Here is a 21,568-nt window from a genome sequence, read left to right on the forward strand (position 1 = left end):
CAATCTTTTTATTACTGATCTCGGCACAAAGTGGGAGTGTGCTAATAAAGTTTCAGAGTAGCAGCCGTGTTAGTCTGTATTCGCAAAAAGAAAAGGAGTACTTGTGGCACCTTAGAGACTAACAAATTTATTAGAGCATAAGCTTTTGTGAGCTACAGCTCACTTCATCGGATGCATTTGGTGGAAAAAAAACAGAGGAGAGATTTATATACACACAGAGAGAACATGAAACAATGGGTTTATCATACACACTGTAAGGAGAGTGATCACTTAAGATAAGTGATCACCAACAGCAGGGGGGGAAAGGAGGAAAACCTTTCATGGTGACAAGCAGGTAGGCTAATTCCAGCAGTTAACAAGAATATCAGAGGAACAGTGGGGGGTGGGGTGGGAGGGAGAAATACCATGGGGAAATAGTTTTACTTTGTGTAATGACTCATCCATTCCCAGTCTCTATTCAAGCCTAAGTTAATTGTATCCAGTTTGCAAATTAATTCCAATTCAGCTGTCTCTCGTTGGAGTCTGTTTTTGAAGCTTTTTTGTTGAAGTATAGCCACTCTTAGGTCTGTGATCGAGTGACCAGAGAGATTGAAGTGTTCTCCAACTGGTTTTTGAATGTTATAATTCTTGACGTCTGATTTGTGTCCATTCATTCTTTTACGTAGAGACTGTCCAGTTTGGCCAATGTACATGGCAGAGGGGCATTGCTGGCACATGATGGCATATATCACATTGGTAGATGCGCAGGTGAACGAGCCTCTGATAGTGTGGCTGATGTGCCTTCCACACAAACTTCCTCGTGGCTGGACTTTACAAAAACTAGACAAGCCATTTACAAAACACACTTTGATTCTCTACAAAAGAAAAAGGACACTAAGCTATCTAAACTACTACATGCCACAAGGGGCCACAACAATGGTTCCCGTAACCCACCCAGCAATATTGTTAATCTATCCAACTATACTCTTAGCCCAGCGGAAGAATCTGTCCTATCTCGGGGCCTCTCCTTTTGCCCCTCCACCCCCACGAACATGATACAGTTCTGTGGTGACCTAGAATCCTATTTTCGACGTCTCAGACTCAAGGAATATTTCCAACACACCTCTGACCAATATATTAACCCACAGAGACCTTCCTGCCAACACTACAAAAAGAAGGATTCTGGGTGGACTCCTCCTGAAGGTCGAAACAGCAGCCTGGATTTCTACATCGACTGCTTCCGCTGACGTGCACGAGCTGAAATTGTGGAAAAGCAGCATCGCTTACCCCATAACCTCAGCCATGCAGAACACAGTGCCATCCACAGCCTCAGAAACAACTCTGACATCATAATCAAAAAGGCTGACAAAGGAGGTGCTGTCGTCATCATGAATAGGTCGGAGTATGAACAAGAGGCTACTAGGCAGCTCTCCAACACCACTTTCTACAAGCCATTACCCTCTGATCCCACTGAGAGTTACCAAAAGAAACTACAGCATTTGCTCAAGAAACTCCCTGAAAAAGCACAAGAACAAATCCGCACAGACACACACCTGGAGCCAGGACCTGGGGTATTCTATCTGCTACCCAAGATCCATAAACCTGGAAATCCTGGACGCCCCATCATCTCAGGCATTGGCACCCTGACAGCAGGATTGTCTGGCTATGTAGACTCCCTCCTCAGGCCTTTCGTTACCAGCACTCCCAGCTATCTTCGAGACACCACCGATTTCCTGAGGAAACTACAGTCCATTGGTGATCTTCCTAAAAACACCATCCTAGCCACTATGGATGTAGAAGCCCTTTACACCAACATTCCACACAAAGATGGACTACGAGCCGTCAGGAACAGTATCCCCGATACTGTCATGGCTAACCTGGTGGCAGAACTTTGTGACTTTGTCCTGACCCATAACTATTTCACATTTGGTGACAATGTATACCTTCAAATCAGCGGCACTGCGATGGGTACCTGCATGGCCCCACAGTATGCCAACATTTTTATGGCTGACTTAGAACAACGCTTCCTCAGCTCTCGTCCCCTAATGCCCCTACTCTACTTGCGCTACATTGATGACATCTTCATCATCTGGACCCATGGAAAAGAAGCTCTTGAGGAATTCCACCATGATTTCAACAATTTCCATCCCACCATCAACCTCAGCCTGGACCAGTCCACACAAGAGATCCACTTCCTGGACACTATGGTGCTAATAAGCGATGGTCACATAAACACCACCCTATATCGGAAACCTACTGACCGCTATTCCTACCTACATGCCTCTAGCTTTCATCCAGATCATACCACTCAATCCATTGTCTACAGCCAAGCGCTACGATATAACCGCATTTGCTCCAACCCCTCAGACAGAGACAAACACCTACAAGATCTCTATCATGCATTCCTACAACTACAGTACCCACCTGCTGAAGTGAAGAACCAGATTGACAGAGCCAGAAGAGTACCCAGAAGTCACCTACTACAGGACAGGCCCAACAAAGAAAACAACAGAACGCCACTAGCCATCACCTTCAGCCCCCAACTAAAACCTCTCCAACGCATCATCAAGGATCTACAACCTATCCTGAAGGACGAGCCATCGCTCTCTCAGATCTTGGGAGACAGACCAGTCCTTGCTTACAGACAGCCCCCCAATCTGAAGCAAATACTCACCAGCAACCACACACCACACAACAGAACCACTAACCCAGGAACCTATCCTTGCAACAAAGCCCGTTGCCAACTCTGTCCACATATCTATTCAGGGGATACCATCATAGGGCCTAATCACATCAGCCACACTATCAGAGGCTCGTTCACCTGCGCATCTACCAATGTGATATATGCCATCATGTGCCAGCAATGCCCCTCTGCCATGTACATTGGCCAAACTGGACAGTCTCTACGTAAAAGAATGAATGGACACAAATCAGACGTCAAGAATTATAACATTCAGAAACCAGTTGGAGAACACTTCAATCTCTCTGGTCACTCGATCACAGACCTAAGAGTGGCTATCCTTCAACAAAAAAGCTTCAAAAACAGACTCTAACGAGAGACTGCTGAATTGGAATTAATTTGCAAACTGGATACAATTAACTTAGGCTTGAATAGAGACTGGGAATGGATGAGTCATTACACAAAGTAAAACTATTTCCCCATGGTATTTCTCCCTCCCAGCCCTCCCCCCCCCCCCCACTGTTCCTCTGATATTCTTGTTAACTGCTGGAATTAGCCTACCTGCTTGTCACCATGGAAGGTTTTCCTCCTTTCCCCCCCTGCTGTGGGTGATGGCTTATCTTAAGTGATCACTCTCCTTACAGTGTGTATGATAAACCCATTGTTTCATGTTGTGTGTGTGTGTGTGTGTGTGTGTGTGTATATAAATCTCTCCTCTGTTTTTTTCACCAAATGCATCCGATGAAGTGAGCTGTAGCTCACGAAAGCTTATGCTCTAATAAATTTGTTAGTCTCTAAGGTGCCACAAGTACTCTTTTTCTTCTAATAAAGTTTGCGGATGATACAAAGCTGGGAGGTATTGCCAATTTAGAGAAGGACTGGGAAATCATACAGGAAGATTTGGATGACTTTGTAAACTGGAGTAATACTAATAGGATGAAATTTAATAGTGAGAAGTGTAAAGTTATGCATTTAGGGATTAAGAATTAGCTAGGGATGCATCAATTAGAAGTAATGGAGGAGGAGAAGGACCTTGGAGTATTGGTTGATCATAGGATGACTGAGCTGCCAATGTGATATGGCTGTGAAAAAAAGCTAATGCAGTCTTGGGATGCATCAGGTGAGGTATTTCCAGTGGAGATAAGGAGGTGTTAGTACCATTTATACAAGGCACTGGTGAGACCTCTCCTGGATTATGTGCAGTTCTGGTCTCCCATGTTTAAAAAGAATGAATTCAAACTGGAGCAGGTACAGAGAAGGGCTACTAGGTGATCTGAGGAATGGAAAACTTGTCTTATGAAAGGAGACTTAAGGAGCTTGGCTTGTTTAGCCTAACTAAAAGAAGGTTGAGGGGAAATAAGATTGCTCTCTATAAATAGAGGGATAAATACTGGAGAGGGAGAGGAATTAAAGTGCAGTACCAATGTGGACACAAGAACAAATGGATATAAACTGGTCATTGGGAAGTTTAGACTTGAAGTTATACGAAGGTTTCTAACCATCAGAGGAGTGAAGTTCTGGAATAGCCTTCCAAGGGAAGCAGTGGGGGCAAGAGACCTATCTGGCTTTAAGATTAAACTTGATAAGTTTATGGAGGAGATGGTATGATGGGATAACATGATTTTGATAATTAATTCATGTTTAAATATTCATGGTAAATAGGCCCAATGGCCTGTGATGGGATGGGATCTGAGTTACCCAGGAAAGAATTTTCTGTAGTATGTGGCTGGTGAATCTTGCCCATATGCTCAGGGTTTAGCTGATTGCCATATTTGGGGTTGGGAAGGAATTTTCCTCCAGGGCAGATTGGAGGTGGCCCTGGAGGTTTTTCACCTTCCTGTGTAGGATGGGGCACAGGTCACTTGCTGGAGGATTCTCTGCTCCTTGAAATCTTTAAACCAAAATTTGAGGACTTCAATAGCTCAGACATAGGTGAGCTTTTTTGCAGGAGTGGATGGGTGAGATTCTGTGGCCTGCATTGTGCAGGATGTTGGACTAGATGATAATGGTCCCTTCTGACCTTAGTATCTATGAATAAAAATATTGTGGCCAAAGGAAAAAAGCATGAGGGAGAGAACTGGGTCCTGTCAGATATATGTAATCTGCAGTGCCCAGATGTTTGTGTCTATAAATACCTAGATAGACCAGTGAATATTTGTCTGACTTAAACTCAAAAAAAAAAGTTGCCCTGAACTGCAGTCCATAAGTCACAGGATTCTCAAAACAGTGGGTGATTGAGCCTGACAGAGCCTGTTAATGTTTCCCTGAGTTTTGCTGCTGTGATTTCATGGTACAGTAAAAGCTGTGTTATCCATCCCTGTTCCAACTGGAAAGCTCTATAAACTGGCATTTCTAATCTTCATAGAAAGTCTGGTTTATAATGTGGTTGGTGCAGGGTTGGCAGGCTCCCTAGAAATGGCAATGTGTCCCTGCTGCTCTTAGGCAGAGGAATGGCCACAAGGGGTTTGGAGTGCAAGAATAGGTGTACTCTGGGAGAGAGTTGGGGTGTGGGAAGGGGCTCAAGGTGCCAGATCTGGGGGTGCTCATCTCAGGTGTCACTGCAGCTCCTTGGTGGAGGTGCAACTAGGCAGCTCTCATGGGCTGGGAACTGCAGCCAATGGGAGCTGCAACGGTGGTGCCTGGGGGTGGAGCCAGTGCACAGAAACTCTTGTGATCTCTGCCTAGGGCCAGCAGGGACAAGCTGCAGCTTGCGGAGAGCCACCTGTGGTGAGCACTCCCAGATCTGGCACCCCAAAACCCCTCCTGCCCCAAGCTGCTTCCCAGAGCCTGCACCCCCTCCTGCATCTAAACTCCCTCCCTCTTAGTTAACCTGAATTTTTCATTTACCTGAATGCCCCCCATTCTCCCAACATCCTGGATAAAGCAGCTTTTACTGTATTTGAACTTGAGTTCAGTGTGTGTGGATAACCCTGTGCTGTAGAAGTGAAGGTTTTCTTCATTTTTCCAGTCCTTGGCTCTGACTTGACTCTTGTCAACTGCAGCCTCAATTATGTACATACATTCTTAGATTGCAAGTCACCCATCACATCACAATGATTAGCAAACAGCACACAAGTCATTGCCCAGAAATCTTCCTCCATGTTTTGTGGATTTCACACACCTGGAGAAATGCACCACACTGCATCTCATCTAGTCAGTCACATCATTGACCTACACTTGCTGCTGATGCCCTTGGCACCATTCCCTGCAATTCTTGCTTCAGCAACTGTCCTTTGCTTATCCAACTTGCATGTCCTGCAAATTGCAGTTTCTCATCTGTTCTTGATCAGAGGCATCACTCTAGTTATGCTGTAAATTCAGGCAAGTACCTCCTTGTTAGTTGTGTACTAACCATAGCTAACAGAGCAATTGCCTGTAGCATTTCTATTCAAAAGTGAAGAGCCTCTTAATGCTTTTTCTTAACTTCCATGTATATAAGATGCTTAGGACAAGACACTGCACAAGATTTCTAAGTCATTCCAGAGCCTAAGGTTGTCCACTCATTAAAAGTGGTGGTAGAGGATATTTTGTGAGGAATCTAATCAATGCCCTTACAGTGGCCCATTGAAAGAGAGGGGGCTGTCCCTCTGGAAAGGCTTCCTCCCAAAATAGAAAATCCTAGGAATCTTACAAGAGGGTAGGTCTATCCATGCTGAGATACTGATCAACAGTGGCACCTTCCCCCAGCTCATCTCATCCTGGCACCACAGCTGTTTGGAGATAGGAAATTGCACTTTAAGGACACTCCTTCCCCTTCATGAATTCCCAGGAAAAGGATCAGGTCCTATTAATAAATGCATTAAAGCACTGCCTAGGAGCCCTAGTCATAGGCCAAGAACTCATAGGTGCTGTCCAACCCATAATTTGGAACTGGAATTGCATGTAAATATCAGCAATATAAATTTAGCTGTTTAGGAAAACTGAGGTATAGCATGGGCTACTGAGAAGCCTTTGTAATGCGCCTCTAACTCATTAAGTGTTTATATCAAAAGTGATAACAAACCTTGGCCCAGACACATTTTAGAATACCACCATGTAGTCTATGGGGTTTATTAGACTTACCCTCTAATCAAACAGTCCTATGCTTTGTATCAGTACATAGTGTGACTGAAGGCTCCCTAACAGCAGTGTCTATCACAATCACCACTCACTGATGTTTTAGCCTTTTACATAGGGATCATGACTCTTTCAGTCTCTGCACAGGAACTGCTTTTATCTTCTGCCATTTATACATCACATTCATAGGAGCTGTTCTTGCTTTAAATAGTAAGAGGGAAGGTGGCAACAGACACTAGTTAATTTACACAAAAAGTAAAGGACATTAAGCCTAATGGCTCCTGTTTATACATGTTCTGTGTAGGACGATCTTCTGACAAGTCATCTGGGGCAGAAGATGATCCAATGAACAAATTCTTTAGGAAATATTATAGTCCTTTCCTTACAAATATCTGGACCAAAGTATTTGTGGAGTTGCTACATGGATGGTTCCTGGCTAGTAGTATTTATGGGGGTATTGTTTGCAGCAGAAGCTTAGATCTTCAGGACATTATCTAAGATTATGTTCCTTGTTATAGGCTATTCATGGCTTAATTTGTGTTTTTAATCATTTTTTGTTACATATCAACTTGCACTGCAGAATATAGATAATTCAGAAGGCAAAAATCAATTAGTAAATACCAGATAGTAGCAAATATAAAACCCAGGCTGTCAGTAAATTGGATAATACTCTACCAGAGTATGATAATAGAATGTCAAAGATATATATAACTGCTTCACAAATCTAGGTATTCTATGAGTGGGCAAAATTAGGATAACATGAATAGTTATAATGGATATCTTTCAGAAATTCAGCTGAAATACCTTATGCTCCCTTTAAAATAAATCCAGATTGCTTTTAATTTACCACTGCAAACTCAGCATGAAAAAACTGATACATGGATTTCCTTGGGTACTATGCCATTAGGTGAGATTTCTCACCACATCTCTGAAAAAGGGGCATGGCTAGACTGCAAGGTGGCAAAGCTACAGGCCTGGAGAGCTCTTCCTTGGTACTAAAGAAGCCCACTCAGGCTCTGACTGCGCCTTCCTCAGAGTGCACAAGATCTTCAGCAGCGGCGCTTCCCTCCAAGTACCTAAAGCCTGCAACATGGTCTGTCATGACTACTTCAGCACAGATATCAACCTCAGTACTGATCACCCTTGCAGCACCACAGGAGTTGTGTTTTCCCCAGCACCTGGCTGTACCTCAGACTCCTGACATTGCTCCTTAGCTCTGATGTGTTGTCAGTACTTAGACCATCCAGACGACCTGAACTTTACCCAGTACCCATTGTTTCACTTCAGATCTCTCCAGGTGCTCCACTGTTCCTTGGCAAAACTGAGCAAGAGGATTCTGATAAGGATTCTACCTTTGTCTCTTCCTCACTCATATATAGGCCCCTTCCCAGAGGCCTTTGCTGAAACTGCAACTGCTCATGGCCCATGATTACCACTAACTCCTCACTGTTATGAGCACCCTTGGGTGTGTCCTCCAGTGCTGTATGCACTACCACTCTGACCAGCTTATCACCAGCAATTTTCCCAAAGTGTCAAGTACCCACCATAGAGAGGAGCAACCAGCATCACCTACTCCCTCCAGGAGACCTGATCCTCCAGAGAAATAATTCAAGGAACAGGAGCCTAGAGCCAATGAAGGAATCTCCCCCACACCAACATTTTCTTTGGTGGTGGGGCAGGGGCAGTGGTGTGGCTGCAGACAGTGAGTGGGGGAGGAGGGGCAGCATCTTCCCTCCTGCTGCAAACTTCACCTAAATATGGTACAAAACTTGGCACTCCCCCTGCCCTAGCCCCCCCAAATGGTGCCCCCAAAGTAGCGTCTGAAAGAGGAAAAGATAGGAGAAATGTGACAATTGACAATCAAAATTAGTACAAAATGTGCCTTTACACCAATTTTAAGGTCATGCTGAAGCAAAACCAATAATACCTCCCTTGTATGTCCAACAGTAAAACAATGCTATTTGCCAACAACAATGTTGTTAAAATGGCTGCTACAGCCAATGTAGCATGAGCTGCCCCGGCCCCATATCTGAAAACCTTGATTAAGTCATGCTCTAAGACTGGGTTTCATGATAAAAGCATGAAATTTGCCAATTTAATTTTTTTGCACAAATCTGATCTGCTATCTGAGAGAGAGAGAGAGAGAGAGAGAGAGAGAGAGAGAGAGAGAGAGAGAGAGAGAGAGAGAGCGCGCGCGCGTGCGTGTGCGGGGTTGAGCTATCCATAGTGGCCAAGGGAAGAAGCCTGGTGAAACCTGTGGAAGACCAACAGTTTGACAGAAGATTTGATGGGATGAGGCTGGGGAGAGGCCTAGAGACTAGCAAGGTAGCGAGTGGCTGTAGGAAGAATGAACAGGGAGTGGAGTTTGAGTTTTGTTCAGTATCTTCATTCATGATCTGGAGAATGAAGTAGATTGCACCCTTGGCAAGTTTGTAGAGGACACTAAACTGGGAGGAGTGTTAGATATGCTGGAGGGTAGGGATAGGATACAGAGGGACCTAGACAAATTAGAGAATTGGGCAAAAAGAAGTCTGATGAGGTTCAACAAGGACACATGCAGCATCCTGCGCTTAGGACGGAAGAATTGCATGCACTGCTACAGACTAGGGACCAAGTGGCTAGGCAGCAGTTCTGCAGAAAAGGACCTGGGGATTACAGTGGACAAGAAGCTGGATATGAATCAACAATGTGTCCTTGCTACCAGGAAGGCTAAAGGCATTTTGGGCTGCATAAGTAGGAGCATTGCCAGCAGATTGAGGGACGTGATCATTCCCCTCTATTTGACATTGAGGAGGCCTCATCTGTAGTACTATGCCAAGTTTTGGGCCTCACACTACAAGGATGTGGAAAAGTTAGAAAGAGTCCAGTGGAGGGCAACAAAAATGATTAAGGGGCTGGAGCAGATGACTTATGAGGAGATGCTGAGGGAACTGGGATTATTCAGTCTGGAGAAAAGAATGAGGGGGGATTGGATAGCTGCTTTCAACTACATGAAAGGGGGTTCCAGAGAGGATGGAGCTAGGCTGTTCAGTGGTGGCAGATGACAGAATGAGGAGCAATGATCTCAAGTTGCAGTTGGGGAGGTTTAGGTTGGAAATTAGGGGGGAAAAAAAAAAAAAAAAAGCTTTCACTAGGAGGGTGGTGAAGCACTAGAATGGGTTACCTAGGGAGGTTGTGGAATCTCCTTCCTTAGGAGTTTAAGGCCTGGCTTGACAAAGCCCTGGCTGAGATGATTTAGTTGGGGATTGGTCCCGCTTTGAGTAGGGGTTGGACTAGATGACCTCAGGAGGTCGCTTCCAACCCTGATATTCTATGGAGGACAGCTGCTACATGATACAGGGTCCCTGGGCTGAAGTTCAAACTAGACAGAGGGCTCAGACTTCTCCATCTTGCCACCTGGGTATGGTATGAAAACCCCTATGGGCCAAGAAAAGGCCTGGGGAAAAAATCTGGGAAAGGCAAATTGCTGTTATACCCTGGAGAGGAGACAAAGTGGACAGGACTCAATGGAGGCCTGTGACCCAGGGGAAGAGATGTCTATTACATTTGGGTATTTGGATTTTGTTCATCCTGGAAGGGTAAGATCCTTGCCTTTGGTCTTCCAGTCAAAGCACCCAGACATTTGAGGGGAAACTGAGGCACATGACTTTACATCAGACTAGGTAAGCCACTGTTACATTAATTATTAACACAGCCTAGGAGCCCCAAGGACCAGGACCCCATTGTGTTAGGTGCTGTACAAAGACAGAACAAAGCAGTGGTCCCTACCCCCCAAGAACTTACAATCCATGTATAAAACGAGACAGATGGGGAGCAAAAGGAAATTAAGAAACAATGATCAACATGACAGGCAATGGTCTCAGCACACCAAAAGCTTAGCCATTGTAAGTTTCTTTTTTGTAGACATCTTGGCAGAGGAGAGTTTTAAGGTGGGGTTTGGAGGATAATGAGTTAGGTTTGCAGATAATAAGCACCTCCCAAGTGCAAGAGGCAGCCTGGGAGACAGCAGAAAGATGCTTGTTTGAAGATTTAATAAGTGGGTGACAGAAGCAGACATCCTAGGCTGATCAGGAATGGGAATAGACATTTTAATAGTGAATGAGAGATGATGGGCTGGGTTGAGATAGTTTATATTTGATGCAATTGAAAAGTAGAGGTGAGTGGAGGGATTTGAAGAGGGGGTGATGGTCAAAGCAACAAGGAAGGAAGTGATCTTTGCAGCAACATCCTGAATGAGAATGATCAGGACAAGGTTGCCTGTGTCAAAGCCAGAGAGAAGTAGTTGAGACATAGAATCCTAGAAACGTAGGGCTGGAAGAGACCTAGAGAAGTCATCAAATCCAGCCCCCTGTGCTATGGACCAAGTAAACCATCCCTGACAGCATGGGTGGTTAACATGCTCTGTCCCCAGGGCCCCTCCTCCTGCTTCTGCTAGGCATGGCTGCTCCAGTCTCCTTGTCACGTGGCCCCAGCTCAGGCCATGCTGCCCCATGCTCTGGGGCTGGGTGCACTGTCTGCCCTCCTAGTGCTCTGTGGTTTGGGAGGGAGGCTGCAGCTGAATCACCCACCCTCCTCTGGGGTTGGGGAGAGGCTTGGGGTACTAGCCTGGGGCAGGGGCCAGGCTCCCCCAGCTGGTGATTCACACACTGCCCATGCCTGACAGATGTTTGTCCAACTTTTTAAAAAAAAAAAAAACAAAAAAAAAAAAAACAAACCTCTGACGGGGACTCCACACCATCCTTGGAAGCCTATTCCAGTACTTAACTATCCTTATAGTTGAAAGGATTTTCCAATATCTCTCCCAAATCTCCACTGCTGCAGATTTAGCCCTTTACTTCTTGTCCTACCTTCTGCATACAAGGAGAACAATTGAACATGGTCTTCTTTATAAGAGCCCCTAACATATTGGAAGGCTGTTATTAGGTCCCCTCAGGCGTCTCAAGACTAAAGTCAAGGTTTTGTTTTTTTTTTTTAAACCTTTCCTCATAGGTCAGAGGCTTACAAGTTGTTTAATAATCTGCTCCAGTGTCTTTCCAGGTCTGACAAAAATGAGAGCCTGGATGAGAGTTTTAGCTGCATGATAGATAGGAAAGGTTTTATGCAGAAAAAATTGCGACTTCATGTTCTAACCAACCTCTACCAGCCTCTCCACACACTTTCAATCAGATCTCTGCCTCCAATCAATTTTTTTCCCCCCTTTAGCCTCTGGAAAGGACTTAGTTTCCAATCCATTCTTTGCTCCAGTAGATCCATCAGTGTATCCTCTGGTCACCAGTCACTTCATTCTCTAATCCCTTTAACCTCCCTACTTTCAATGGATCCTCTGCAATCTGCATGGAGCAGCTGCTAGTGGTATGCAAGAGTGTGGGGTATGCAGCAGAAAATAAGGGTTAACCTCTGTCTTACAAGGTGGGTTACTGCACTGAGAGAGCAACCAGTTGCAGTCATTAGTATTTTAAGAATAGTTTAATTGTTAAATACAGACTGTCAGTGTCTGAGGGCATGTCTACACTGCATCATGGGGAGTGATTGCAGCTCCTATAGATCTACCCGAGCTAGCTTTTCCCTAGCTAGCTTGGGTACTGCAGCAATTGAGCTGTGACAGCCCTAGCTTCAGCACAGGCTGTACAAGCCTACTCAGCATCCTGGGGAATTACATTGTTGCTAGCCTGAACTCACACCTTCACTGCTCAAGTACCTGAGCTAGCTACATTACAGCTATCTCAGCTAAGTCTACATGAGATGCAATCACATCCCACGATTTGCAGTGTAGACATAACCTGCAAGTTGAACAACGTATGGTAGTAGGAGCAGATTTGAGAGCAAACAGAAGTTTACAGCAATTTCAGATTCCTGAACTGCATGTACAGTCCTCAAGGAGGGATGGCCACAAACCACTACCAGAATTAATGTTTGGGGGAATAATAGTAAGCATCAGGCAACCTTAACTATAGGTGTTGCTACCTGTACCACCTATCAACTTTAAGCTATGAGGAGCAGGAGTTTGCCTCTACTCAGTAGATTTACTCAGAATCTAAAAGGAACTGCCTAGATTCCTGCTGTAACTGAGTCTGGACAGTGCATTCTTGTTAGCCTAACAAAAAACAAAAATAAAAAAATAATCAAAGCAATCTGGTGTACTGCTATATCACAGCATTGGAGCTATTGGGTGTCAGTGGAAAAGAAGAAACTGACTCAGAGCATATATAGGCAAGGTACTATGAAAGACCTCAGAATTCCCATATGGAGAAATGAATCCACAGCTTCTCTCTTTTTATAAAAAAATCTGGACAAGACCTGGTGAATCCAGAGGGTATAGGATTTCTGTTTGTATGCAGAATGTACCTTACATAATCTCAATGATATAGTAAAAAAAAAAAAAAAAGTGTTTGTACATCTATTTTCACCATAAGTGTTGTAAAATGATGTGCTCCAAGATTTTACTCCAGTCAGAAAGTTTATAATGAAGGTAAGTAGGCAGTTAGAGATACAATAATTCAACATCATGGAAAGTCATTGTTATTTAGCATTTTGTAATTTCAAAGTGTTGAACAATTTGATTTGTTTTTGGTGGTATTGTTTGAGCCAACTGAAAGGGTAAAATGAAAGAGTTAATGATAAGTAATGCCATTATGTGGAATGCCTAACAAAAAACCTTAGAATTTAGCAAACTTACATGTGCATCTGATTTCTGGTAAAAAGGAGAGCATGTGTAGGAGAACAAAGTGATCACAGATCTCTGAAACTGCAAAATAGATAGGGATTTTCAATAATTTGAGTTTGAAAGTAAACCTTATGTAATAAAAAAATAAAATAGTACCTACAAGCTCCAGTCATGTATCAGGATGTCATTATGCTAGCTGTTGCACGAACACAGAACCAAATCAAGTTCCTGCCCCCCAAAGAGCTTACAATCAAAATACTTGACTCTGGAGAATGCCAGGGGCCTTAATTGGTCACTTAGCTGTAAATTCACAGCCAAACACATGGCAAAGGCCACCCCTCCCCCCCAAGCCAGAAATATTTGACCATGTGTATGTTGCCAGTGTGAACTGAGATAATGCTAAGTAGTCCTCTCAAAACAGGACTACTTAGCATTCTCATTTTGCACTGGCAGCATGCACAAGATCAAATACTTCCGGCTGGGGGTGAGAGGATGGACTCTGGGGGTCAATGAACACCCCTGGCTTTCCTTGGGGTCCCTGTTGCTCTCAGGAGTAGACCCACCCTGGACAGTTGGGATCTTTAGTTCTGTCCTACTCCTCCCCTCCTGTGAGAATGGTTGCTGGAGGGAAGGAGAGAGCAAAAAAGGGGAGAGAAGTCTGCTTGCAGCAACTCTGATTGGTTATTCTGCCTCAGGAGGCAGGGAAGTGGAGCAGGCAGACAATCATAGTAGAAGGACTGCTAAACAGATGGGTTCACCTATTGAGAAAGAGGAAGACCATATTTGGCTAACCTAGCAGGGAGGGCTTTAAACTAGGTTCAATGGGGGCAGGTGACCAAAGCCCACAGGTTAGTCAAAAACATGGAGACCTGGGAGAAGGGTCAGAATCTGCAAGGAGCATGGGCTGTTATAGCAGAAATAAGGAGGAGACAAGACAGAACAGGGGGAATCAAATCAGTATCTTAGGTGTCTGTATACTAATGCAAAAAGTATGGGGAATAAGCAGGAAGAACTCAAAATGCTAGTAAATAAACAATTATGAGATAGTTGGCATCAGAGACTTGGTGGGATAATACACATGACTGGAATATTGATATAGAAGGGCACAGCTTGCTCAGGGAGGACAGGCAGGGGAAAAAGGAGAAGGTGTTGCCTTATATATTAAAAATGTATACACTTGAACTGAGGTTGAGATAGAAATGAGACAGACTTGTTGAAAGTCTCTGGGCAAGGATAAAAGGGGTAAAAACCAAGGGTTATGTCATGGTAGGGGGTCTACTACAGACCACCTAACCAGGAAGAGGTGGATGAGGCTTTTTTTTAAACTACTAAAAAAATCCAAAGCACAGGACTTGGTGGTGATGCGAGACTTCAACTACCCAGACATCTGTTGGGAAAACACAGCAGTGCACCGATTATCCAATGAGTCCTTGGAATGTATTGGAGACAATTTTTTATTTCAGAAGGTGGAGAAAGCTACTAGGAGAGAGGCTGTTCTAGATTTGATTTTGACAAATAGGGAGGAACTGGTTGAGAATTTGAAAGTGGAAGGCAACTTGGTGAATGATCATGAAATGATAGAGTTCATGATTCTAAGGAATGGTAGGAGGGAGAACAGCACAAGATAATGGATTTCAAGAAGGCAGACTTTAGCAAACTCAGGGAGTTGGTAGGTAAAATCCCATGGAAAGCAAGTCTAAGGAGAAAAACAATTGAAGACAGCTAGTAGTTTTTCAGAGATACATTATTAAGGGCACAAGAGCAAACTATCCCACTGCGTAAGAAAGATAGGAAGTGTGGCAAGAGACCACCCTGGCTTAACCCAGGAGATCTTCAAGGATCTAAAATTCAAAAAAAATCCTACAAAATGTGGAAATTCAGTCAAATTACAAAGGATGAATATAAACCACCACAAGTATGTAGGGACAAAATTAGAAAAGCCAAGACAAGACCAGATCAAACTAGATAGGGACATAAAAGGTAACAAGAAAACATTCTACAAATACATAAGAAAGAGGAAGACCAAGCACAGAGTAGGCTTGTTACTCAATGAGGGGGGAAGAATAACAGAAAATGTGGAAATGGCAGAGGTGCTTAATGACTTTGGTTTTCACCAGGAAGGTTGGTGGCAATTGCATGTTTAACATAGCGAATGCCAGTGAAAGTGAGGTAGGATCAGAGTCTAAAATAGGGAAAGAACAAGTCAAAAATTACTTTGAGAAGTTAGATGTCTTCAAGTCACCAGGGCATAATTAAATGCCTCCTAGACTCCTCAAGGAGCTGACTGAGGAGATATAATTGATATAGATGATCAATTATCTTTGTAAAGTCATGGAAGATGGGAGACATTCCAAGACTGGAAAAGGACAAATATAGTGCCCATCTATAAAAAGGGAAAACAACCTGGGGAATTACAGACCAGTCAGCTTAACTTCTGTACCCAGAAAGATAATGGAGCAAATAATTAAGCAATACATCTGCAAACACCTAGAAGGTAAGGTGATAAGTCAGCATGGATTTGTCAAGAACAAATTATGTCAAACCAACCTGATAGCGTTCTTTGACAGAGTAAGAAGCCTTGCAGATGGGGAGAAGCAGGAGAGATGGTCTATCTTGACTTTAGTAAGGCTTTTGATACTGTCTCACATGACCCTCTCATAAATGAACTAAGGAAATACTACCTAGATGGAGCTACTATAAGGTGGATGCATAACTGGTTGGAAAATTTCCAAGAGAATGGTCAGTGGTTCAAGGTCATGCTGGAAGGGCATAACAAATGGGGTCCTGCAGGGATCAGTTCTGGGTCCAGTTCTTTTCCATATCTTCATTAATGATTTAGATAATGGCATAGAGAGAGTACACTTAAAGTTTGCGGATGATACCAGTGTGGGAGGGGTTGCAAGTGCTTTGAAGGATAGGATTAAAATTCAGAATGATCTGGACAAACTGGAGAAATGGTCTGAAGTAAATAGGATGAAATTCAACAAGGACAAATGCAAAGTACTCCACTTAAGGAACAGTCAGTTGCACATACAAAATGGGAAGTGACTGCTTATACTGTGTCCAGGCCCATGTGTATGGTAGCAGGGAGATATTTCCATAAGTGGTTTTGCAGTCCCAAATTTATTCCCTACTAATGGAGCTGCACCCAAATGTGCCCCTCCTGGCTTCTGCCAAGAAGCCTATGCTGCTTTAGAAACTGTGGGTCATGGTAGAACAGTAGCCTCAGAGGATGCAAGAACACTCACTGATGTCAATAGGACAATGACATGCCCAAGTACAAACTGTAGACTTGGAAAATAAGAGAACAACAAGTGGCCCAAAGATATACAAATAGTTTGCTGCAGCACTCCACAGCCCAGCTGGCCTGCACACCTTCCTTGTAAAACAGACTACAAGTGATGAAAAATTGGGGTGGCTCAGCAAAAAAAACAAAAAAAAAAAAACAAACAAACCACAAACCACCAACATACACAACCACTAAAAGGAAGCCTGATCTGTCTTTGCTGGCATCTAGAGTGCAACAGCATGGTGCTACATGACCTTCTATTCTGCATGTAAAAGACCATGTATAGTCCCCCTCCCTTACCAAGGGCTTTCTAAGCCAAGAGAAGAGACCCCTTTTGGGCTCTGTAGGCACATCCGGTCAGGGCCATCACTCTCCAGGGCAGCAGGGAACCAGACTGCCTCGCTACTTCTGTCTGGTGTGTCAGGGAACTAGCCTGCCTGAGCTAAGAATTCAATAGCAAAGCCCAGGCTCCTAGCAGCTTAGGAGAGGGAAAGACTGCCACCCTCAAGATAGGTGGCAGGGCAAGACACAGGCCCTTCCACTCCACTGCTTCCCAGCCCAGGGCCCTAGCAGCAGCAGAAGACCCACTGGGTCAGTGGGGTTCCTGGCTGCAACACACTGACAGTGGCTCTGGCAGTGTTGCAGCCTGACTAGGGTCAGCTGCCCCTGGGCTACTTCCAACCTCCCTCTCTAGAGGTACCTGGGTCCAGCCAGCATCCTTCAAGGGGGTCACACACCATGGGCTCCTCAGGGTAACTGGTGCTCAGTTGGCTTGGCAGCTCCTCAGGGTAACTGGCAAACAGCAAACTCAATAACATCTCTGGCTAGCATCAGCATTGGCTGGTCTGGCCAGTCCTCAGATCTCCTACCTGGAAGCTCTACCACATGCATCTAGCTTCTCCAGTAGCTATGTTTCAACTGAGCTCTGGGGTTGGGCTTTTATACTTCTGGTCCTGTGCCTTGACCTCTGAGGGGCGAGTGCAGGGTTCACTGGCTCCTCCCACTTTGGCCTCCAGGAGGCTTGTCCCTCTCCATGGTGGCGGGGAACCAGACCGCCTTGCTACAGGCTCCCATGGGGTCTATGGCAGAGTCCTGCATTGTTGTCTTCTCTGTCAGTGGTGTGGAGGGGTAGGGGGGGAAAGTGGAGGAGAACATGAACTCCCAGTCACCCTGGCAACTCACCTCCCTCAACAATTGGGAGGAGGGGAGCAGTCCCCAGTAGCCAATTAGGGTATGTCTATGCTACAATTAAAGACCCCTGGCTGGTCCAGCTCGGGCTCGGGCTAATGGGCTGTTTAATTGTGGTGTAGACATTGGGGTTCAGGAGAAAGTCTCCCTACATCCTGTTAGCACAGTGTAGCACTACCAGGCCCAGCAAATGGTCTGTCTGTAACCCCAGCCTGCAGGAAAGCCTCAGGAGGAGACAATCTGTTCTTCCTGCTACCAGCCTGCCAGTAACTGGAGGAGAGAACCTGTCTGTCCTACCACCTCCTACAGCCTGCTTGCCAGACCACCCTGGATCTGGGATTTCAGATCCAGACACCCAACCTGCTTACAGCTGAACCCATCAGTACTGTTCTAGAAGGGACCAGGCGGTTAGTCCTTCTCCAGCGATTCCCAGGGAGGACCTACTTGCCTGACTGCTCTGCCAGAAAAGAAACCTGAGTGAGTACGCTGTGTTATAGTTAGATAGATAGTTAGGATTTAATTTTGAACCACTAAGGCACATTGCATCTGAGACAGAACTTTGATCTAGCTGGATACTCAAGACCTACACTGCCAATTCCCAGTGTAATGAAGCGTGTTTCTAACAGCATCTCTTTACAGGCCGGCAGTGCATCTGCACATGCAACACCTGGATACCTGTGACATGGGGGACAGACAGAACTGAGGAGGGAGAGGCTTTTGGGTAAGAACATTGGGAAGAGTATGTGGTCATGTGACCTAGTATGCTTGCTAGTACAGTCGTTAGTAATTAAAAATAAATTAAATATCTCCAATCTTTTTATACCAATGGTAGATTTCTCTTTAAGCAAATCCTTACATAAGGTTTGTTGTTACTGTTTTTAATTTGTTTGCTTGTGTGAGCTTCAATTATTTTTGAGTTCAAGTGTTGTAGCCACTGCTCTAATGTGATTAACCCTTTGTCTCCCAGGAGGTGCCGCCCAATAGCTTTACTCTTCAGCGCACCAGTAGGAGACAGGCATCTAGGAGCCAGCAGCACTGTGAACCCATCCTAGCTGATAGAAACTTTGGAACTGCCCAAAGACTGTGAGTATCCCTCTCCTGTTTGCACTTCATACAGGTACGAAGCCAGTGCCAAAAGGGGGATTGATTACACATGGCTTGGAACAAACCATCTAGCAAGTGTCCTGTGGGTGCTGTGTGCAGCTCCTTTGTATTTTAGCTGGCATTCTGTAGTTGCCTTGGGTCACTAGTACCTCTAAGACTGGCCTATGACCCTGTCTGGAGGCCTCTTTTGAAGTTCAGTTGGCCACGCTTGGTTCTGCTCTGTCAGTGTGTAACAGGGTGGCTTGCCCCTGGGCTGGAGAGCCTGGGGTTAAGACAGCCTGATTAGATGATAAGCCCCATCTAAGTCAGGAAATTCCCTATAAAGGGCAGCAAGTGGTTGCAGTAAGGGGAGACTTGATAAACTACAAAGAGTGAGAACAGCTCCTGCAGGGAAGACTTTCATACCAGAGGGTTTGGAAGCCAGAGCTGGAAAGCCAAGACTCCACCCAGGTAGAGTCTTGGAGCAGTTACCAAAGCAGGAAAGACCCAGGCAAAAAGGCTGGGAGTAGAGTGAATTAGAGACTGCTAGACGTGAGCAGGCTCCAGCAGAAAGAATTGGGGTGTGGAATTTCCCGGCAGATGCTACAGGAAGGAATCAGCCAACAATAGGGTAAAATTGATAGACTGTGTTTTGAGATGTTAGTTTTATTTTGGAACTTAATTTATATGAATAAACTCAGGCCCTTGGGAAGGGGGGTGGAGGGACAGGCAAAGCCCGTGCAGAGTTTGTGTAGGGAGCCCTTTGAGGGACAAGTTATTAGCAGGGCACAGCAGAGTGACCTCTAGTCACAAAGGGGTGCTCAGGAGACAGTTGCCAGGCTACACACTGGATCTATGCCAGGGGCTCTCAAACTTGGAGTCGGGACCCCTCATGGGATCGTGAGGTTATTACATGGGGGGGGTCACGCATTGTCAGCCTCCACCCCAAACCCCACTTTGCATCCAGCATTTAAAATGGTGTTAAATATATAAAATAGTGTTTTTGATTTATAAAGGGGGTTGCACTCAGAGGCTTGCTATGTGAAAGGGGTCACCAGTACAAAAGTTTGAGAACTACTGATCTATACATACATGGTGAACTGCTATGCCTTCACATCAGGGAGTAGAGTTCTGTGACTGGGCCTGTAACTGTGTATTTATTTTTCTCTGTCTTTACTTGCTGATAAATATTTTTGATTCTTTTACTTGCAAGTTGTATAATTCTTCTTTTCTTGTCTCCCCCTCTCCCCAAGGAATTGCAGATGACAATCCCACACCCCAGTCACTCTTTTGCATGCTATTTGGTAGGAATTTTTCATGTTTTTCTACTTTATTTCACTAAGGTGGTGTGGTGGTGCATGTTATGTAACGGCAGGTTGTTTTTTTTTGCTTCTCCCCCACTCCCTGTATCCTGAGTATTTGTCCAGAGTCTCCTGGCAGCATAACTACATGAACTGCTGTTGGATCTGATGAGGTGTCATAGTCTAGTGGGATACTGTATGTGACTTCAGGGAATTATTGACTAGTTGGCCTGTCTGAAGCAATTTGACATGTGTTTCTCGCAGGGGAGACTCTTTCAGCACCCACCAGGTTTGCCCCCTGTCACCAGCACAATGATGGGTAGCTGCCAGTCCTTTTTTTTTTTTTTTTTTGCTTCCCAGTGTGACCCATATACATCACTTATGTAAGAACATGTCCATACTGGAGGTATAAATTCCAGCTTGAGGAGACATACCTGTGCTAGGTCTGATTGAGCTAGCAGCTAAAAATAGAGTGTAGATATGGTGGCATGAGCAGTGGGTGGGGCTAGCTATCCCAAGAATATACCATCTAAGTGAATAGACAGTGCATCTGAAGAAGTGGTGTTTTACCCACGAAAGCTTATGCCCAAATAAATCTGTTAATCTTTAAGGTGCCACCAGACTCCTTGTTGTTTTTGTGGATACACATTAACATGGCTACCCCCGATACAAGGATATACCTAGTGTTTCAAACTGGTACGTACTCAGGGTGACTACCTCCTCCTGCCACTCTTGCTGCTATGACTACACTTTATTTTTAGTGAGCTAACTTGATCAGAGCTAGCCAGGGATGCATCTTCTTGAGCTGGAAGTGGAGATATACTCTAAAGGGGAACTCTTCTTTCCTGATATTGATGCCTGTTAGTAGTTCCATGCACAAGGCCATTGTGTCCAGAAGTTGCTCCCAGATTTCTGAACAGATAGATTTCAGAGTAGCAGCCGTGTTAGTCTGTATTCGCAAAAAGAAAAGGAGTACTTGTGGCACCTTAGACTAACAAATTTATTAGAGCATAAGCTTTCGTGAGCTACAGCTCACTTCATCGGATGCATTTGGTGGAAAAAACAGAGGAGAGATTTATATACACACACACAGAGAACATGAAACAATGGGTTTATCATACACACTGTAAGGAGAGTGATCACTTAAGATAAGCCATCACCAACAGCAGGGGGGGAAGGAGGAAAACCTTCCACCCCCCACTGTTCCTCTGACATTCTTGTTAACTGCTGGAATTAGCCTACCTGCTTGTCACCATGGAAGGTTTTCCTCCTTTCCCCCCCCTGCTGTGGGTGATGGCTTATCTTAAGTGATCACTCTCCTTACAGTG

General features: G+C 44.7%; 1 long non-coding RNA gene across 1 annotated transcript; it reads left to right on the forward strand.

The window, feature by feature from the left end:
- Window positions 1–565: 565 nt before the first annotated feature.
- LOC122458540 lies at window positions 566–9,268 on the forward strand. Its single transcript, XR_006278583.1, has 3 exons — window positions 566–575; window positions 2,713–2,715; window positions 9,086–9,268. It is a non-coding gene; the product is annotated as an uncharacterized LOC122458540 (long non-coding RNA).
- Window positions 9,269–21,568: the final 12,300 nt, after the last annotated feature.

This window comes from Dermochelys coriacea, chromosome 2, assembly GCF_009764565.3.
Source record: "Dermochelys coriacea isolate rDerCor1 chromosome 2, rDerCor1.pri.v4, whole genome shotgun sequence".
Lineage (NCBI taxonomy): Eukaryota > Metazoa > Chordata > Testudines > Dermochelyidae > Dermochelys > Dermochelys coriacea.